Source organism: Callithrix jacchus, chromosome 9, assembly GCF_049354715.1.
Source record: "Callithrix jacchus isolate 240 chromosome 9, calJac240_pri, whole genome shotgun sequence".
NCBI classification, from domain to species: domain Eukaryota; kingdom Metazoa; phylum Chordata; class Mammalia; order Primates; family Cebidae; genus Callithrix; species Callithrix jacchus.
Window position 1 is genome coordinate 3,426,474 of NC_133510.1, and position 21,519 is coordinate 3,447,992.

The 21,519-nt window shown below is 38.9% G+C and overlaps 1 protein-coding gene across 20 annotated transcripts in view; it reads right to left on the reverse strand.

Annotated features, from left to right (window-relative positions):
- LOC103795080 (uncharacterized) overlaps positions 1-21,519 on the reverse strand; it is a 597,037-nt gene that overhangs the window by 108,552 nt on the left and 466,966 nt on the right. For 12 of the 20 annotated variants that reach the window (XM_078338242.1, XM_078338239.1, XM_078338237.1 and 9 more), the window contains one exon: positions 4,852-19,549. The gene's annotated coding sequence lies outside the window, so the exon portion shown is untranslated. Of the gene's footprint in view, positions 1-4,851; positions 20,941-21,519 lie in introns of those variants that run through there. The other 8 variants (XM_078338231.1, XM_078338226.1, XM_078338224.1 and 5 more) reach the window with 8 other exon arrangements.

Sequence of the window (21,519 nt, forward strand, 5' to 3'; positions counted from 1 at the left end):
CCGTTCTCCTTCTTGCCTCTAGCTCATGTGCCACTCTCCTGACTCCTCGTTATTCCATGAGTATAATAATGCAAAGATGAGAGTTTTGTCTACAATCACAGAGGTAGAGATCAAAAGAAATTCAAAGAAGTGAAAGAGAAACAGTACGTTCATGATACAGGAAAGCGTGACTCACGTGAGTAGTTCTGTTTAGCTCATAAATGCTGAAAGTGGTGTTTGAAAAGACCAATTTGACAGTAGTATGCTGGATGGATTCAAGGGAAGAAAAACTTAAGGCAGGAGACCAGGCTACTGCAGGAGTTTCCGCAAGAGCTGATTAAAGTTCAACCTAGAATGGTAGTATGATAATAGAAATCAAAGCACAAAAGTAGAAAAAATAGGAGACTGTCACAACAGAAGAACAGGTTAATCTTAATCTATGTCCTAAAATGAAAAATAAAAGTCCTAAACTGAAAAAATGGGTGTTGCAGAATAAGATCAAGAGATCGAGACCATCTTGGTCAACATGGTGAAATCTTGTCTCTACTAAAAAAAAAATACAAAAAATTAGCTGGGCATGGTGGCGCATGCCTGTAATCCCAGCTACTCAGGAGGCTGAGGCAGGAGAATTGCCTGAACCCAGGAGGCGGAGGTTGCGGTGAGCCGAGATCGTGCCATTGCACTCCAGCCCGGGTAACAGGAGCGAAATTCCGTCTCAAAAATAAATAAATAAGTTGAAGAATAACTTTTTTTTTGAGGTTCAGAGCAGAAGTTTAATAGGTAAAAGAAAGAGAAGAGCTCTCTTCACAGAGAGGGGTTCTGGAGAAATGAGTTGCTGGCCAAGTGCTCACCCCTGTAATCCCAGGGCTTTGGGAGGCCAAGGTGGGTGGATCACCTGAGGTCAAGATTTCAAGACCAATCTGACAACCATGGTGAAACCCCGTCTACACTAAAACTACAAAAATTAGTCAGCCATAGCGGTGCATGCCTGCAGTCCCAGCTACCCAGGAAGCCAAGGCAGGAGAATTACTTGAACCTGGAAGATGGAGGTTGCAGTGAGCTGAGATCATGCCACTGCACTCCAGTCTGGGTGACAATACATGACTCTATCTCAGAAAAAAAAAGAAAGAAAAAGAAAGAGAAAATGGGTTGCTGCTTCCACAGTGAAGTGCAGGAGGTTTTATAGATAAGCCTGAGGCGGTGTTTCACATAGGGCACAAAAGATTTGTTGGAACAGGCGTGCCATTGGCATAGTGTGTGAAGAAGCTAGCCACCCCACCCTAATCTTTTAAGAGTAAGGTTTTTTTAAATTATATATTGTCCTAGTCCATTTGTGCTGCCACGACAAAACACCACAGACTAGGTAATTTATAAATAACGGAATCTTATTTCTCACAGTACTGGAAGCTGGGAAGTCCAAGGTTAAGGTGCCAGCATTGGTGTCTTGTGGGGGCCTTCTTGCTGTGTCCTGACAAGGTAGAAGAATGAAAGGACAAACTTCCTTCCTGTCCTATGTAGCAGAAGAACAGAAGGGCCCAAGCTAGTCCCCTCCAGGTTTTTTTATGGGCACTAATCCATTAATCACTTCCCAAAAGGCTCTATCTTTCAATAAGAATCGAGTTTCAACACATGAATTCAGGGGACCATTCAAACCACAGCATATATATATATATACATCTCTAAAATAATTCACACCTGCACACTAGATGCCTAGCAATATATTGACACATTAATACTCGGAGATTAAAGTGGCTTTTGTGGTGCCCTAGGTAACTGGTGGTAGAAATTGGAATAAAAACCCCAGAACCTAATATCGAAATATGTATTTTTTTTTTTTTTTTTTTGGGGGGATGGAGTTTCGCTCTTGTTACCCAGGCTGGAGTGCAATGGCGCGATCTCGGCTCACCACAACCTCCGCCTCCTGGGTTCAGGCAATTCTCCTGCCTCAGCCTCATGAGTAGCTGGGATTACAGACTCTCGCCACCATGCCCAGCTAATTTTTTGTATTTTTTTTTAGTAGAGACGGGCTTCCACCATGTTGACCAGGATGGTCTCGATCTCTTGACCTCGTGATCCACCCGCCTCGGCCTCCCAAAGTGCTGGGATTACAGGTGTGAGCCACCGCGCCCGGCCTGAAATATGTATTCTTAACTATTAACTTACTTACTTCTTGTTCAATTATTATTTCTGTACAATAGTGTGTACAGAAGTACACACTATTAATGCTCCCATTCTACTCAGTAGGAAAGAGAGGAATAGAAAGCTTGCCCACAGTCCTCGAATAGAAAGCATGAATTGGACCCAGTCAGCCAAGCTTGGAGCCTGCAGTGCTAACCACGACGTGACGCCTCTCTGAAGATATCTGTCAATAAGGCTTAGCAATCCGCTTCTTTAGAAAATGAGCCAAAGGAGGTATAAAACGAACGTAAGGTTTTAAAGTTAAGATAAACGGTGGCATAAGCCTGGCTTAGCTCCCTACTACCTGGGCTAACTTGAGCTAAGCTCACGCTCCTTATTTATGAAATGGTGCAATGATCCTTTCTTCATAATGTGGTGTTGAGGCTTGGAGGAGAAACCATCAGTAAATGGTTTAATGTGGAGCCTTGTACATGCTACACAGTTGAAGACGGCAATCACAGTTGTTCACCTTGTATGTCGAGCATCACGCCAGACTCACAGGAGACAATGCAAATGTTTGCTTAATGTACATATTAATCAACTAAATAATTGATTGACAGACTGACTGACTAATAGGAAGAGTTCTGAATCACCCGTCTGATTCCAACAACCCATCTCTCTTTTCTGGCTCATTTCTAGTCTATCATTTGAAACTTGAATTAATCTTCCATATCTCTTATATCCATTAGCAGATTAAAAAAGAGATGGTAGCAATTTTACAAAAAACAATAAGGGAAGTCTAATACATACAGAAGTTCACACATTTAGTCATCCTTGTAGACTGCTGCACAGAAAGATTATAGTTTCAGAAACCTCAGTTTCCTTCTTCCAACTAAGATCTAAAATCAGTTTTATTGTGCCTGACTCCCTTCCTTCCCCTAGAAACCATAACTTTGTTTTTTTAATGAAAAAAAAAATAGAAAGAACTAAGAAAAGGAAGAAGATATTTCTGAATTATTGAATTTCTGACTCATTTTTGTTCACTAACTTTTTTTTGAGACATGGCCTCCCTCTGTTGCCCAGGCTGGAATGCAGTGGTGCGACCTCAACTCACTGCAGCCTCAGTCTCCCAAGGTCACGGGTTCTGCGCACCTCGGGATCCCTGAGTACCTGGGGCTACAGGCAGGCACCATCATGTTTGGCTAATGTTTTTTTTTTCTTTTCTCTTTTTTCTTCTTCTTTTTTTTTTTTTTTGGTAGAGACAGGGTTTCACCATCTTGCCCAGGCTGCACTAAAAATTTAAACTGGGTTTTAAGTCACCAGGTAGGCCGGAAAATAAATATAGAGTGACAATAAATAAATACTGGTGACATTCCAAAATATTAGTACAAATTGAATGAAAAACTTGTAAACTTTCCTTCAGTTGGCCAAAAAACAAAACTAAATGAGAAAATTTATAATATAAAATATAATGACTGGGCATGATGGCTCATGCCTGTAATCCCAGCACTTTGGGAGGCCGAAGCAGGTGGATCACCTGAGGTCAGGAGTTTGAGACCAGCCTGAACAACATGATAAAACCTCGTCTCTACTAAAAATACAAAAAAATTAGCTGGGTTTGGCGGTGAGCACTTGTAATTCCAGCTACTCAGGAGAATCACTTGAACCTAGGAGGTGAAGGTTGCAGTGAGCTGAGATGGCACCACTGCACCTCCAGCCTGGGCAACAAGAGTGAAACTCTGTCTAAATTTAAAAAAAAAAAACACTGTTAAATATTATTAAAGTAAAATTTATATTATAAATATATATATATTTATAATATATAAATATAAAATTTATAAAATAAATTCTTTGATTTTTTTCAGTCTGGGGACAGTTTTCTGAAGGAGATATAAACGATGCTTTTTAAAAAAGAATGTGCTCCTGGTCGTATTTTGGTAAAATGCCTTCCCATTTCCCACATTTTGCCCTCACGCTCTATATTCACAATGCCACAACGTTTTCATGCAGGTGAGCTGCACCAGTAAACACAGAGACGTTATGTTTTCAAGGCAGACATGTAGGCAACATCAAGCTTGGAAGGAAGTGAAATGTGCCTACAGCTGTGATCGCACATGCGATAAAATAATACCACCATCTGAAAACAGGAACTCACATTTGTATTAAGCTGGGATTATTTTCTACAGAGAGAAAGTGTTTAATCCTTCTTCACAGAAAGCAAACCACTACAAAGGAAAACATGAGGCCGGGCGCGGTGGCTCATGCCTGTGATCCCAGCACTTTGGAAGGCCGAGGCGGGTGGATCACGAGGTCAAGAGATCGAGACCGTCCCAGTCAAAATGGTGAAACCCCCATCTCTACTAAAAATACAAAAAATTAGCTGGGCACGGTGGCACGTGCCTGTAATCCCAGCTACTCGGGAGGCTGAGGCAGGAGAATTGGCTGAACCCAGGAGGCGGAGGTTGCGGTGAGCCGAGATCATGCCATTGCACTCCAGCCTGGGTTACAAGAGTGAACTCAAAAAAAAAAAAAAAAAAAAAAAAAAAAAAGAAAACATGTTTTTTTTTAGACAGTTTACTCTTTCAATTAAATAGCTGATCTTTGTTCTTTTTCGGAGAATATTCTTTTAATAAGTACCTCTTTCTCTGTCTTGAAAAGTCTGACTTTTTAAGAGTGAGAACCTAAAATTTCTCTCTTCCAGTACAGTTTAGGAGGGACTCTTCTGGGTATGTTACGCTGTAAATCAGAGAGGCTCCAGGCTGTGTTGTAAACACCATATTAAATAAATCAGCAATAAAGCATTTTTAAAGATAAAAATAAAAACATTCACTTTCAAAGTACACCAAGTGACCTCTGAAATAAGAAATGGAAAAAAAAAAAGAGAGAAATTAAATGCAGAGTGGGTCACAAATTCATGAAAAAAATGCATCTCCGCTTTTCCACGTTTACTCCCCGCTACTGCTGCTGCCATCCCTGGGTGTGTCCTTGGATGCTCAGAAGAAGCTTTCTAGTTTACGATCATGCTGATGTTTCCTCTAGGGAAGGAAAATGGTCCACAAGTGGTGCAACGACCTAAAAGGAAAACATCTGTTTGGAGCATGGAGCATTTATTGGCTGAGTTTAGAATAGAGCGATCGTAGCTGAATCCTCCATATGATCCTTCAGGTGTCACCAGATCACAAGGAAAGGAAGATTGGTCTTTATGGGATCACCTCCCGAGACCTAACTGGGTTAAAGTACAAGTTGCATTTGTCATTCAGATAAAGATTTTTTTTAGCACACAGAATTTGAGAATAAAAACAGCACTTAATAGGAGGATATGTCTAAAAGAGTCAATGTTACATTATCTATTTTCATCGCAAAAAAGTAAGGAAGATAAGAGAAAGAAACAAGATGTGTCCTACCCCTCACATTTCAGATTCTAAAACAGGAGTTAAAAACCCCAAATCTGGCTTATAATTCTCAGATACTGTTATCAGTGAAAAAAAAAAGAAAAAAAATCCCAAATCTGGCCGGGCACAGTGGCTCAAGCCTGTAATCCCAGCACTTTGGGAGGCCGAAGGGCTGATGACTAGGTCAGCCGATTGAGACCATCCTGGCCAATATGGTGAAACCCCGTCTCTACTGAAATACAAAATATTAGCTGGGTGTGGTAGCGTGCACCTGTAGAACCAGCTACTTGAGAGCATGAGGCAGGGGAATCCCTTGAACCCTGGAGGCAGAGGTTGCAGGAAGCCAGGACTGCACCACTGCACTCCAATCTGGTGACAGCAAGATGCCTAGGAAAAACCAACCAACCATGAATCTACCAATATTGAGGCAGCAATTCACAGCCTACCAAACCAAAAAAAGTCCAGGACCAGATGGATTCACAGCCAAACTCTACCAGAGGTACAAAGAGGAGCTGTTACCATTCCTTCTGAAACTATTCCAAACAATACAAAAAGAGGGAATCCTCCCTAACTCATTTTATGAGGCCAGCATCGTCCTGATACCAAAACCTGGCAGAGACACAACAGAAACAAAATTTTATGCCAATATCTCTGATAAATGTCGATGCAAAAATCCTCAATAAAATACTGGCAAAACGAATCAAAAAGCTTGCCCACCACGATCAAGTTGGCTTCATTCCTGGGATGCAAGGCTGGTTCAACAGACTCAAATCAATAAACATAATCCATCATAAACAGAACCAATGACAAAACCACATAATTATGTTAAAAGATGCAGACAAGGCCTTCAAAAAAATTCCACAATCCTTCATGCTGAAAACTCTCAATAAATTAGGTATCAGTGGAATGTATCTCTAAATAATAAGAGCTATTTATGACAAACCCACAGCCAATATCACACTGAATGAACAAAAACCAAAAGCATTCCCTTTGAAAATCAGCACAAGACAAGAAAGCCCTCTCTCACCACTCCTATTCAACATAGTGATGGAAGTTTGGCCAGGGCAATCAGGCAGAAGAAAAAAATAAAAGGTATTCAATAGGAAAAGAGGAAGTCAAATTGTCTCTGTTCACAGATGACACGACTGTATATTTAGAAAACCCCAATGTCTCAATTCAAAATTTCCTAGAACTTATAAGCAACTTCAGCAAAGTCTCAGGATATAAAATCAACGTGCAAAAATCACAAGCATTCCTATACACCAATAAGAGACAAACAGAGAGCTTAATCATGAATGAACTCCCATTCACAATTGCTACAAAGAGAATAAATACCTAGGAATACAACTTACAAGGGATGTGAACGACCTCTTCAATGAGAATTACAAACCACTGCTCCAGAAAATATGAGAGGACAGAAAAAGTTGCAAAACATTCCATGCTCACGGATAGGAAGAATCAATTTAGGTGAAAATAGCCATACTGCCAAAAGTAATTTATAGATTCAATGCCATCCCATCAAGCTACCATTAACTGTCTTCACAGAATTGGAAAAAAACCACTTTAAATTTCATATAGAACCAAAAAAAGCCTGCATAGCCAAGACAATCTTAAGCAAAAGAAACAAAGCTGGAGGCATCATACTGCCTCACTTCAAACTACACTCCAAGGCTACAGTAAGAAAAACAGCATGGTACTGGTGCCAAAACAGATATATAGACCAATGGAACAAAACAGAGGCCTTAGAAATAACACCACACATCCACCACCATCTGATCTTTGACAAACCTGACAAAAACAAGCAATGGGGACAGGATTCCCTATTCAATGATGTTGGGAAAACTGGCTAGCCATGTGCAGAAAACGGAAACTGGACCCCTTCCTTACACCTTATACACAAATTAACTTGAGATAGATTAAATACTTAAATGTAAGACCTAAAACCATAACAACCCTAAAAGAAAACCTAGGCAGTACCATTCAGGACATAGGCATGGGCAGAGACTTCATGACTAAAACAACAAAAGCAATGGCAACAAAAGCCAAAATAGACAAATGGGATCTAATTAAACTAAAGAGTTTCTGCACAACAATAGAAACTGTCATCAGAGTAAACAGGCAACCTACAGAATGGGAGAAAAATTTTGTAGTCTATCCATCTGACAAAGGGCTAATATCCAGAATCTACAGAGAACTTAAACAAATTTACAAGAAAGAAACAACCCCATCAAAAAGTGGGTGAAGGATATGAACAGACACTTCTCAAAAGAAGAGATTTATGCAGCCAACAAACATATGAAAAAAAGCTCATCATTACTGGTAATTAGAGAAATGCAAATCAAAACCACATTGAGATACCATCTCACACCAGTTAGAATGGTGATCATTAAAAAGTCAGGAAACAACAGATACTGGAGAGGATGTGGAGAAATAGGAATGCTCTTACACTGGTGGTGGGAATGTAAATTAGTTCAACCATTGTGGAAGACGGTGTGGCAATTCCTCAAGGATCTAGAACTAGAAATACCATTTACCCAGCAATCTCATTACTGGTTATATACCCAAAGGATTAGAAATCATTCTACTATAAAGACACATGAACACGCATGTTTATTGTGGCACTGTTTACAATAACAAAGACTGGAACCAACCCAAATGCTCATCAGTGATGGATTGGATAAAGAAAATGTGGCACATATACACCATGGAATACTATGCAGCCATAAAAAAGGATGAGTTCATGTCCTTTGGAGGGACATGGATGAAGCTGGAAACCATCATTCTCAGAAAACTAACACCAGAACAGAAACCCAAACACCGCATGTTCTCACTGATAAATGGGAGTCGAACAATGAAAACACATGGACACAGGGATAGGGAATATCAGGCACCAGGACCTGTCGGAGGTAGGGGACTGGGGGAGGGATAGCATTAGGAGAAATACCTAATGTAGTTGACAGGTTGATGGGTGAAGCGAACCACTATGGCACGTGTACACCTATGTAACAAACCTGCACATTCTGCACATGTGCCCCAGAACTTAAAGTATAATTTTAAAAAAATCTGAATATTACCAAAGTAAATCTAACTTGAAGGAGATTTTTGTTTAAACTTGCTTGTTTAACTTTTACTAAGAGGCCTTCTGTTTCTGTATGAACTAATCTCATTTTTAAAGTTTTGGTCCTTTAAAAGGGCCAGCCTTTCATCCCACCTAGTCTATGTTCATTGAAAGGGTTTAGAACATACCCAGAGGTGTGAGGATCTAACATTATATGTGACATGTACATGAAATTAACGTGAAAAAGAAGAGACAGGAATATGTTGAAAGGTTATCGGAACAGAAACTATTCTAAAAAATAAAGGCTGTACCTCTTTTTTACTGCATTTTAGGTTTTGGGGTACATGTGAAGAACATGCAAAATAGTTGCATAGGTACACACGTGGCACTGTGATTTGCTGCCTTCCTCCCCTTCACCTATATCTGGCATTTCTCCCCATGCTATCTCTCCCAACTCCCCATCCCCTGCTGTCCCTCCTCTATTCCCCCCAACAGACCCCAGTGTGTGATGCTGTCCTCCCTGTGTCCATGTGTTCTCATTGTTCAATACCCGCCTATGAGTGAGAACATGCAGTGTTTGATTTTCTGTTCTTGTGTCAGTTTGCTGAGAATGATGTTCTCCAGGTTCATCCATGTCCCTACAAAGTTGTGGAGAAATAGGAACACTTTTACACTGCTGGTGGGAGTGTAAATTAGTTCAACCATTGTGGAAGATTCCTCAGGGACCTAGAAATAGAAATTCCATTTGACCCAGCAATCTCATTACTGGGTATATATCCAAAGGACTATAAATCGTTCTTCTATTAGGACACATGCACACGAATGTTCATTGCAGCACTGTTTACAATAGCAAAGACCTGGAATCAACCCAAATGCCCATCGATGACTGTACCTCTTTTCAAAGCACCATACTGAATTTTGCAAATAGCCAATTAATAATGAAATGGCTAGACACATCTGGCATTAATTACTGTGAGGCTGCTGCTAGTGTGTAACCAATAGCTGTCGGGTTTCACACACACCAGCACGTTTGAAAATAATTGCATTTAAAGCTGGATATCACTGGTTATATAGTTGGAGGCTAATTTATTTATTTTTAAATTGCTTCATAAAGTATAACTGATAAAAGGGAAAACAGACACTTAATGCAATATACTCACATTTGAGTCATATCTAAATACTTGTATGTCGACAAATTAAACAAAATCAAACTAACCGTTGTTAATAAAAATTTCATATGAACTTTTATAAATTTGTGGTCATATGAAAGACTGTAGAATATCACTTGATTATTCCACAATGTATATATACTTCAAAACATCATGTTGTACATGATAAATGTATACAATTTTATCCACAATTTAAAAAATACAAAACTTAAAAAATTTAAGTGGATTGAAAAATTATATATCAGGTCAACAGTAGTGGCTCACAACTATAATCCCAGCACTTGGAGGCACTGAGGCAGGAGAATTTCTTGAGCCCAGGAGTTTGAGATCAGTTTGGGCAAGACAGCTGGAGCCAGTCTCTTCAAAAAAAATCAAAAATTAGACAGGCCTGGTGGTGGTGGTGCAGGGCTGTGATCCCAACCACTCAGGCGGCTTAGGTGGGAGGATCTCTTGAGCCCAGGATTTCAAGGATTCAGTGACCTGTGATGCTGCCACTGCACTCCAGTCTGGGCAGACAGCAGCACTCAGTCTCCTAAAATTGTTTTTAAAAGATATGTCACGCTGAATAATCAAAAATAAATAAAACATAAGTTTAAATGAGGGGAAAAGTATAATTCAAAATTATTAAAAGAGAAAAGACAAAATTTTATCTCTCCAGCCTTTAAAAAAATTCCAAAGAAACTACAGCCAATCCTTTCACAACATGAATTTAGATCTTCCCCTTGCCATTCTCTATCTTCAAAGAAATGACCACATGCATCTGATGTGTGTCCTGACTCAATAATTTTTTGTTGGTTAACGATAAACTAACTGGTACAACAAATCCTTCCTTGTCAACAGATATTTGTCAGCAGGCCAGACTTCTAGTTATAATGATGAGAGTTTGTTTGAGCCACACTGCTAAGCTTGCAAAGTGATTTTTCACATGCAGCATTTCACTTGAATCCCACAGCTCCCTGATAAAGTGTTACCACCAATCTCCTTTGACAGAGAAATAGATACAAAAGTCATAAGGTTAGTACAGAAAAGACTTTCAAATAGAACTCTGCTGCTATATCTCCAGTTACTCAGACTCTTTCCATAGGAAAAAAAGCTCAAAAGACAACTTAAAATGCAGAAATAAAAAAACCACAAAGGCTTTGAGAGTTTTAATTATTCTCATGAGGTGAATATTCTAGTATTCAAGCACTTTTAAGTGACAGGTCAAAGTTGACCTGTTGAGACCCACCGAGAGATACAAGACAAAAAAAAAGCGTAAGAATAATAAATGCATAACATTCTGTTGGCAAACTTGGTTCTCCCACAGAGCAACACGGGATTATCACTTTTCAGTACTTTCTAGGGGTGTCATAACAAAGTACCACAGATTAGGTGATTGATTTAAACTACAGATTCTGTTATCCTGGTTCTGGGGGCTAGAGGACGGAGATCAAAGAGCACCACCTTCTCCCTGAGTCCTCAGATATCTTCCTTTTGTATGTGTCTGTGTGCAATTTCCTCTTTGATGAGGGCACTGGTCACACTGGATTAGAGCCCACCCTAATGACTACTTGTTAACTTTGTCTCATTAAAGACCCCATTTCCAAACACAGTCACATTTTGTGATACTGGGGGTTAAGATTTCAAAATATGAATTTGGGGAGGCACAATTTAGCCCCTAACATGTAACTCACAAACAGTTACCCCCCACTCACTCTCTGGAGAGCCCCATGCGGGACTCAGACAGTAGGGATCCCTGCCCTCAGTGGATATGTATATATATATGTAGATAGGACACAAAACTGCAGGTTAAGTAAAACTCCAAGAGTCATATTGCAACAAAATAGACCACTGCCACTTATAATCTTTTTGGCACACATAACAACATTTACATTTTCTCAGTATATCCTTTGCAGTAGGAACTATGTACTAGATTTGAGAAAGAATACTCCTCAAATGGTTAAAATATTTATAGCTTGCAGCTCTGTCAACTGCCTGAAAAATCAATTTGTATGATATATTCCAGTAACTGATAACAAAGATATCACTATCATGTTATCAGAAAAAAAGTTGTTAAATGACTAAGTTAGTACATAAAGTATACTGAAAAAAGGAACAATATGAATTTGTAAGTTTGCAACTGAATTAAGGGAAAAATGTAAGTAATGTGACCGTCACCAATGAAGGGAATACATAGCTTTAAATACAGTGGCTGCTTCTAGTTCTTTAAAAGATATATAGTCTCTAAAATATTCTCCTTTCCTACAGCAAACTTGATTTGCCTATTAACCTTAGAATCGCTGTCTTACATAAACATTTATACTCATCTTCTTTCCTTAACAAAAGTTTCTGAAAATGTACAGTTTAATAACATATATTTAAATTAAAAATATCTTGCCAATTATCTGGCAAGATTAACAGTAAAAAATAAGTAAATATATTCTTTAAAATTTTAGCAATGTCCAATAGTCAAGTTAGAAGCGACCATAAGAATTTTCTGTGTAATACCCTCATTACAAGAGTGTGTGTGTTGGGAGGCTGAGGCGGGTGGATCACGAGGTCAAGAGATCGAGACCATCCTGGTCAACAAGGTGAAACACTGTCTCTACTAAAAATATTTTAAAAATTAGCTGGGTATGGTGGCGTGTGCCTGTAATCCCAGCTACTTGGGAGGCTGAGGCAGGAGAATTGCCTGAACCCAGGAGGCGGAGGTTGCAGTGAGCCGAGATTGCGCCATTGCACTCCAGCCTGGGTAGCAGCGAAACTCCGTCTCAAAAAAAAAAAAAAAAAAAGTGTGTGTGTGTGTGTGTGATACCTGGTATTATGCTGGCATTTTTGGCTGCAGTCAAACATGGATCAATGTCTTCCGAAACAGATTAACAATTTTTTTTTAATTTGAAATAGTAGCTCAGAATTTATTATCTTCTAAGACCCAGTGTAGAGTATTTCTCTCTTTTCTCTTTCTCTTTTTTTTTTTTTTTTTCCGAGATGGAGTCTCCCTCTGTTGCCCAGGCTGGAGTGCAGTAGCACAATCTTGGCTCACTGCAACCCCCACCTCCCAGATTCAAGCAATTCTCCTGCCTCAGCCTTCAGAGTAGCTGGGATTACAGGCCCCCACCATCACAATTGGCTAATTTTTATAGTTTTAGTAGAGATGGGGTTTCACTACGTTGGTCAGGCTGATCTTGAACTCCTGACCTCAGGTGATCCTCCCACCTCAACCTCCCAAAGTGCTGGGATTACAGGCATGAGCCACCGTGCAGGCCCAGTGTGGACTATTTGTCTCCACTTATCTAACTTTACTCTGGTCATGTGGGTAGCTCAGGTAACGAGCAATGATGGCAGTAAAACATCTTTTATTTGAGATGCATTGCTTAACTCACGCCTCCTATTATAAACAGACGTCATCTAAAGAACAATCACTCCTTTTGATGTTTATTTACAATCCTCAGCCTTCACACGACAAAATGGTTAACATTCATTAGCTTATTTAGCTATAAATTTTTTTCAACTACAAGTAAGACCATCACAATGAAAGAATGGCATTACCTAAAAGGGGGATGAAAAGCAGAAGCATGACCTGTTCAACTACTTTTATTGGGTTTGAGTTGATACATTATCAAAGGAAACTGTCATTGGTTTTATGATACCTGTTAATTTTTAACCAGCAAAATATATTTATTTTCACTCTGTCATGACTTTGTGCTTGATTACTTGCTTGCTTTCTCTCTTTTTTGCTTTCCTTTTTTCTTTGATTTTTTTCTCTTTTTAAAAATCAGAGTATATTCTCTTCCTTTTATCAATACCCCCAACTTTTAACATCTAAATGCTTAATTATTTTAATTTGCTATAGCCTCTACTCCTAGTGATTATCAGGAGGAATATGCCTCTACAGTACTTAAGTATACTTGTGAAGTGAGGAAAACTGAAATAAAATCGACCTTCTATTATATCTTGTAGTATATCACAATCAGCATTCTATGTTTATGGAGAGTAAAAGGATTGCTCAACTGTAGGGTGAGGTCAACTACAGGGTGGCTTTATGGCGATGATGGGTCAGAACAGCACTCTTGGAGAACCGGAAGCAGAAATAAAGAATGAACTTAATTACCAATCTACTAAATGACCTTGAACAAAGCAACAAGTTATCTTTTTCATTCTCCTTAACGATTATTTGTTCTGCCTGTTGACGTGGATTACTGAACGGATGCAAAGCCTCAATAATCTACGTCCACTCACTGGAACTTTACATGGTATGAATGTATGCTTAACTCTGTACTCCATAGAATGTTTGATTATACAAATTACAGTTTCGAACTAGACTGCAGAAATTTAGGGTGTTGATTAAACTTCTTAGATAGACAAACTGAGATCAAGCACTTTCAGAAGCGTTGTTTGCATACAAACAGGATTCTCACTGTGGTTGATCATTTCTTTGCCTTTACTGAAGGGCTGTCAGAACTCCTAGTGATTAGGGGCCCTGGTATAGGAATGTGAATTATTCTGCATTTGGAAAACATAATATTGCCTTTTGTCAATAATTCCTCTATAATTTCAATATGTTACCCCGGCATAGTTAAGTTAGTAATAGTATGCAATGTGAATTAACAAGACTGGGATGCTGAAATAGTTTTAGGGAATCCAATGGTGTTATGTGGTCACGGCTATAAAGCATTCATTTTGGTTTATAAATCAAATTACGTTTTCATTGTTGTTTTCATGAAGCACACAGAATCCCTCTCCACTTAATTGTTCCATGCTTGTTTCTGTCTTCAACAATTTCTTGTGTTATAACATTGTTAAATCAGTTTTTACTTCCTCAAAACATTCTATGTATTTATTCATAATAGTCTTTGCAATGGAAAAATTTCACTTTTTCCCCAAATTTCATCATATTCTCTCTCTTCTCACGAAGGCAAAGAAATCAAAAGTATTAAAATATAATTTACAAAATTTGATTGTTGTCCTGAAAGTCCCATTAAAAATAACATCCCGGCTGGGGGTGGTGGCTCACGCCTGTAACCCCAGCACTTTAGGAGGCGGAGGCAGGTGGATCACAAGGTCAAGAGATCGAGACCATCCTGGTCAACATGGTGAAACCCCGTCTCTACTAAAAATACAAAAAATTAGCCGGGCATGGTGGTGTGTGCCTGTAATCCCAGCTACTCAGGAGGCTGAGGCAGGAGAATTGCCTGAACCCAGGAGATGGAGATTGCGGTGAGCCGACATCACGCCATTGCACTCCAGCCTGGGTAACAAGAGCGAAACTCTGTCTCAAAAAATATATATAATAATAATATTCCATTACCATGAGGCTTGCTAGAACGAAACTGGCAAACAACCTCAACACAATGAGGCTGTTTTGTGGAGATAAAGGCACAGCGTATTTTAACCCAAACGGCAAGAACAGACTACCCGGCTACTTCAGTTGGATAACGCAAGTCCTCCTTTCTGCCTCAGTAAGTTTGGGGGCGAATGTCAAACAGCTGTTCTCTTTTACCCAGAATTAGCTGCATTTAGCGATAGGGTAAATGACCACCACATGCACAATTCATAATTCATTTTACAGGGCAAAAATGAGTATCAACAGACACAGGATAAGCAAATGATCACCCATTCTATGGCCTTTATAGTGTATGGTTTTGGTCAGAGATACTACGTAATGAAAGCACCGTCTTACACTATGTATCATAGCAGCTAGTGCTTTTTTATGTGAATTCCAAGAAGTGCCAAGTTCTATTTTATCGGCAGGCTTCAGCCTTCTTCCATTGTCTACAATTTTATTATTAAAAGAGTCCTCCGAATTTGACTATTCCCACAATCAAATTTTAACCTTAAGAAATTTCCCACAAGGATAGCAAGGTAGGTTCCATATGGTGTTGTACTACCAGATTTGGCCAATTGCTTCATTAGTTAATAAAGGAAAAAAACAATAAAAAATCCCACAGAATATAATGGAATCCAGAAGATAATGATCAAATCTAAAGTTTCAGCTGTTATGGATGTAAAAGACATTCATTGTTCTAATTTTTCTACTCAGCAAAATTATGAAATTTGTCACGTGCCTTATGAAGACTGCATCACAAGACGTATTGTAGGTACCTCAGGGAAAACAGCACCATTGCCCTATTTTCTAGTTTCTTATCCAGCGGAAACTACATGCATCTAAAATGGCTGGAAATTATTCCTAACCGTCTTCCAAATTTCACGTTGGGAAGAACCAGAAGCCACTGGAAAGACATTTCCTGCGTTTTCATCTCCTAGACGATGTAATCAGTTACATTCATATTTATATTCAAGAAAGAGGAAAGAAAGTGGTGACTGCCTCCATGATCCTCTTCCAACTGATCTAGAACGGGGTGTGTGTGTGTGTGTATGTGTGTGTGTGTGTGTCTCACTGGAAGGACAGTAGCTCAACAAAAGGCTTTTGTTGCTCACGAAATAACTATATTAAATCTTCCTTAAAACAAGACAAATATCTTAAGTGTCTTTCAGTTGAAAGTAAGAGGAATCCACCATTCAAGTTCAAGTGGAAGGGGGAATTTAGAAGAGAGATACAAGGTTATCTTAGAGTTACCAAATATAGAAAGTATATTTAGCTCCCCCCCCCCCCAAAAAAAAAGAAAAACTCTTAAAGCAGTTTTGTCCCTCTCTTGGGCAACTTCTCTACTTTTCCAGACCATCTTCTGCAAAGCAGTTATTTTTGTTTCTCCAAAATGAGGAACTATGTTCCCTTCTCCTCCCAGGTCCACGGGGGCGTGGTTTCCAAGGCAAGAACTTCCCAGCACCATGCCTCCATTCCCCTCCCCTCTGGGAACCTAGAGCTCTTTGTCTAGCCTTCCCACGCAGGCTGGGTAAAATTCCGGGTGAGCTTCCTTTGTTCACAAAAGCCTGCCAAAAGCCCTGGAAGGAGAGGCTCTGTTGTGGGCCCAAACAACCAATCTGGGACCAAAGGCAAAGATCAATCACTCCAGAGGACGTTTGAAAGAACTCCTCCCATTGGACAAGAACATGAATGGGGCGGGAATAACTTCAAATCAAAACTCCACGTTCTACTTTCTTTCTTTCTCTCTCTCCCTCTCCTTTCTTTCTCTCTTTCTCTCTCTCTCTACTTTCTTTCTCTCTCTCTCTACTTTCTCTCTCTCTTTCCTTTCTTTCTTTCTCTCTCTCTCTCTACTGTCTCTCTCTCTCTCTCTCTCTCTCTCTCTCTCTCTCTCTCTCTCTCTCTCTCTCTCTCTCCCCTAATAAATCACTCTCTGCCAAACTCTATGGGTCCATGATATTTATATGAACGGTAAGCCCACTGCACCTCCAGGACCTCTTTCCCCATTCCTGGGGCAGGGGAGGCCAAGAACCTAGGACACCCAGTTACTATAACAGCAGCTTTCTAGTGAGTTGAGTTTCCTGTCTCCGACTCTCTCTAACTTCCACATAGAATGTCTGTTATTGCCTAGTTCAGTCACTGGAGCTCTGAGTTTAAATTATCAAGAGACTAAGTCTGATTGTCTCAGCCTGGGTCACATTCCATCCTGGACCCATCAAATGTGACCAGGGATTGGGGCGTTACCTGATATGCAGATGTCACCAGGGCTGACTGGGGCTGGAATGTCTGAAGAAACTCTTTCCTTTTCTGCCAACCAAGTCATCTTTTATAGACAGTGCGTGTCGGTCATACAACTTGCTGCATTTAGAGAAAATTCATTTCTACAGATTTTATAAATGCCCTGCATGCTGAAGATGCTAAATAAATGGTAATCATAATAATAATTTGAAGGTATTCCTTCTAATAAAGTAAACATGACATTTAACTATTATTACATAATAACATTTTGAATTAGCTGGATAGACAAAAACATATTTGAAATTCAGGCATATATTTAATAATTACGTTTTGAAATTCAATTTCTCACAATGGAAACAAAAAGTTCATATTGAAAATATCTTTTATAAAGTACTATTAGTGTTTTTCATCAGATTTCCATCAGTAGTTGTATGCAAATACTAAACTCAAGTATATTTTTTAAAATTCTGTGTAAAGTCAGCATAAAGAAAGAATATCAGCTTAAAATAAAACATCACGATGCTTTAACAATATTTATAATAATAATCGTCTATTTACAGCTGCTGTGACGGCCACATTCATATACTCACATAAACTCACATGCTACAACAATTCTTACATTTAGATATGTTTTAACCATTTTACAAACAAGGAATCTAAGATTCAGGAATATTATATTTTGTCCAAATTACACAAGACAAGTATGTATCAGTAGCAGGATTGTCTAATAGTAATCGGGCAGTCCTTCAACTTCCCAAAGGTATCTTTGCAAAAATTAGAGGAATCTAACAGTTTCTCAGGACAACATACCTAGAAAATTGCTGGGAAATTGCCATTATAAATACAGAAACTGATAACGGCCACAAATATGAACGCCCAACTTCCCAAGAACTGTGCAATGCAAAAGCTGCACAACAGTATATGGCAGCCTGCTAATGAAAACAGTGCAGATGTTACCAGTCAATTCTTCTTTTCACATGGAGTACTAGTCATTAATGCCCTGGACCTCCCCTTCTCTCCACCGTTACCCTCACCCTGTTACCTGGGTAAATGAAGAAACTCTGAAAATCTTTTAGCTCATTTGTTCCAGTGATATCCCAGTGATCAAAGACTTTCAAAGCATCTTTCAACCACAGTTCCATTAAATCCCTACATATAACTCCATCAATAAAACACTTTGGGATCCTAGAAATGCACATCATTTGTGGCCCACTATGACCTTCTTTATTTAAAAAAAAAAAAAATCTTAGTTCTATGGATAAGAAGGGAAATTTCTTAACAAACCTCAACTGTTCCTCCATTTTGTTGATTCCCAGTTTGAAAAAGGAAAATGTGGCATCATTCAGGAGACATGTTTAGAAGATTTAACTATATGCATTAACTCTGTTTACCACTGTTGGCTTATTTCTTCTCTGCTTGCACGGCTAAACGTTTTCCAGAATGAGAGCTTTGCCACCGAATATTCCACTAGACCAAAAATGCTTAAGGAAGATGGAGGAGAAAGAATCACCCATCACAATCTCCAGGGAGGCATGTCGAGTTAGGGAAAGGGCAATTAATATTATTAGACAAGGTTATACTTGGGGTTTTACAGTATAAGCTACAGAAAGTCAAACCTTATGAAACACTGGGTGATGGGGATTGAGGCTGAAGAGGGGAAAGGAGGAAGGGAAATATAGTGTGTATGTAAGACCTTGAAAAACACTTGCCAGACATTGCACGTCGAACTCACAGGCACCATTTTACTAAATAGCATCTTATATGACTACATCCTTCCCTCAAGAAATGGGAAGAGAGAACCAGCAGGATTACTTGACCTTGGCTTTAATCAAAGGAGTCCAAAGTTTTGGCTTTTGTTCAATACCAAATGTGTACAACAGAATCGCAAGAGATGTAGAATTGTGGCCTCAAAATATATCTGTCATTGACTTTCCCAAAAGCCATATTCATGCTATATTTTTAATAACCACATAAGTACCCATTTTAGATATTGTTTCTGCGTTAGTGAGGAATGTGGTAACCTAAATGATGGTACAATAAATTTATTTACATTTACAAACTTCAGGAAGCAAAGTCTCTTGAAATGGCTTTACGTATGCATATATGTATTAGTCCATTTTCATACTGCTATGAGGAAATATCCAACACTCGGTAATTTATAAAGAAAAAGAGGTTTAATCAACTCACGGTTCCATATGGCTGGAGAGGCCTCACAGTCATGGCAGAAGGCGAAGGAGGAGCCAAGGCCCATCTTACGTGGTGGCATCAAGACAGCATGTGCAGAGGAACTACCCTTCATAAAACCATCAGATTTCATGAGACTTAGTCACTATCTTGTAAACAGCATGGGAAAAACCTGCCCTCATTATTCAATTATGTCCCATTGGGCCCCTCCCACGACACGTGAGGATTATGGGAGCTACAATTCAAGATGAGAGTTGAGTGCACAGCCAAACCGTATCAATATATATCTTCCTTTAAACATTTTTAAATGGTCTGCTTATGTACAATACTTGCATATAGTAACAGACTTGAGAGGAGACCTGTAGCATAAGTGTTTACTAGATGAAGAAGGTGGAGAAGATTCATAGAGGTACAAATCTTATTCTTGCACAGAAAACTGAGTCACAGGACCAATTCCATCTGAACATGCTGGCAGTGAACTAGAGAGGACTTGAAATAAGCCCCCCTCAGTCTTCAGCAGGAGAGTCTGTACAGAGCTGGACAACAGCAGTCGTCAGCTTGACCAAAGCATTGTATTTTCCTGCTGGTGACTCCCATCTGCAGGCCTCTCTCTTATTTATGAATCTTAAAATAAAGATATTTGGGGTTTTAAAAAATAAAATGTGATGTAAATCCACCAAGAGAAAACCTCATGAATATTCTAAGTAGATCACAAGTATTTTTTTCTATAGCCTACTAAGGTCTCTTTAATACTGTTTCGTGGAAAGGGTAATTCGGGGGTAAATCAAGAGTCATCACACAGCGAAGTAACTACTCTATGGATTAAGGAGTTCCACTACGCTTTGCTACTTCAAGGATCCAAAAATAAATCCCAGTACATATGCTTCTGTCCTAATCGCTTTTTGAAATATCAAATCATGTGGTTGAAGATTTTTATGTTAAAGAATTAGCAAAATAATTCACTTTGAAAAATGTGAAAATAAAAATAGCTCCTCAGAGAACACAGTTCATAATAAAAGTCTCCTTCAGAGAACACAGTTCATAATAAAAGTATCCGTCAACATCTAACACTTTAGAAAACAACTAAATGAATCATTATTTCATGGCAAATCTTTGGCCTAATAAGTTCTTGTTTGTTAAAATCTTCTCTGGTGTCTTCTTTAGTTCTTTTTGCCAAACTTTGTATTAAGGCATGAATGTTTCCATTTGGCTATAAAAAAACAAAGATTAGATCTTACAATAAAATTATATTTCCTTGAATGATAAAGTCCACAATTCTTCCCAATATTGAAGTAGTCCTCACAGAATCTTATATAACTGTTTATCTTGTATTACTTTCTGGGTGGACTTAAAAGGATTATTCTGCACTTTCGGAATCTCATTCACGCTATCTTCATAAAGGCATCTTGGCAAGTCTTCAGAATGCTGTTGGCAGCGTGTCTCGGTAGGTCAACGGGTTCTCTCCCTGTTGTCCACATTTGTGTTTGTTTAGATCTTGACCTAGTAGAGAAAGTTTGCTCACTAGAAATGATGAGATAAAGATGTCCTCCTCAAAAATTTCTCCATCACACGTTTTCTTTCAAAAGATTCTCTTAATGTAAGAAACTCCCCCCTTGAATTTTTTTAATGCCCAGAAAAAGCTGTTTAAAAGTTTTTTTAATGAAGCTTAAGGGTTTAGATCATAATCTCAAAAGACACAATACTGAATGCCACAATCCTCAATGTTGAAATCCTAAAAGATCAAGATCTCTAAAATCGAAATCCCTGTCATCTAAAATTCTAAACACTTAAAATTTGGAAAAATCAGCATCGTAGGAAAGTCACATCATGCTACGCGGAACTATCACCTTGTTACTGTCCTTATAAAGAAGAAAAGAAATTTCAGTTTATTCCCCAAACTATGACAGATTTGGAATCAGCCACTAAAGATTTCCAAAGAGCGAATTTCACGGCATTGCCAATAAAGCTTGTTTTTCCCGTTCAGCTCAATGCATTTGGAGAAAAATTCACGTGTGTAGATTGCCTGCACGACATGGCAAGAATGAAAACTTCAGTTTAAAAATGCCTCACTGGCCTGTG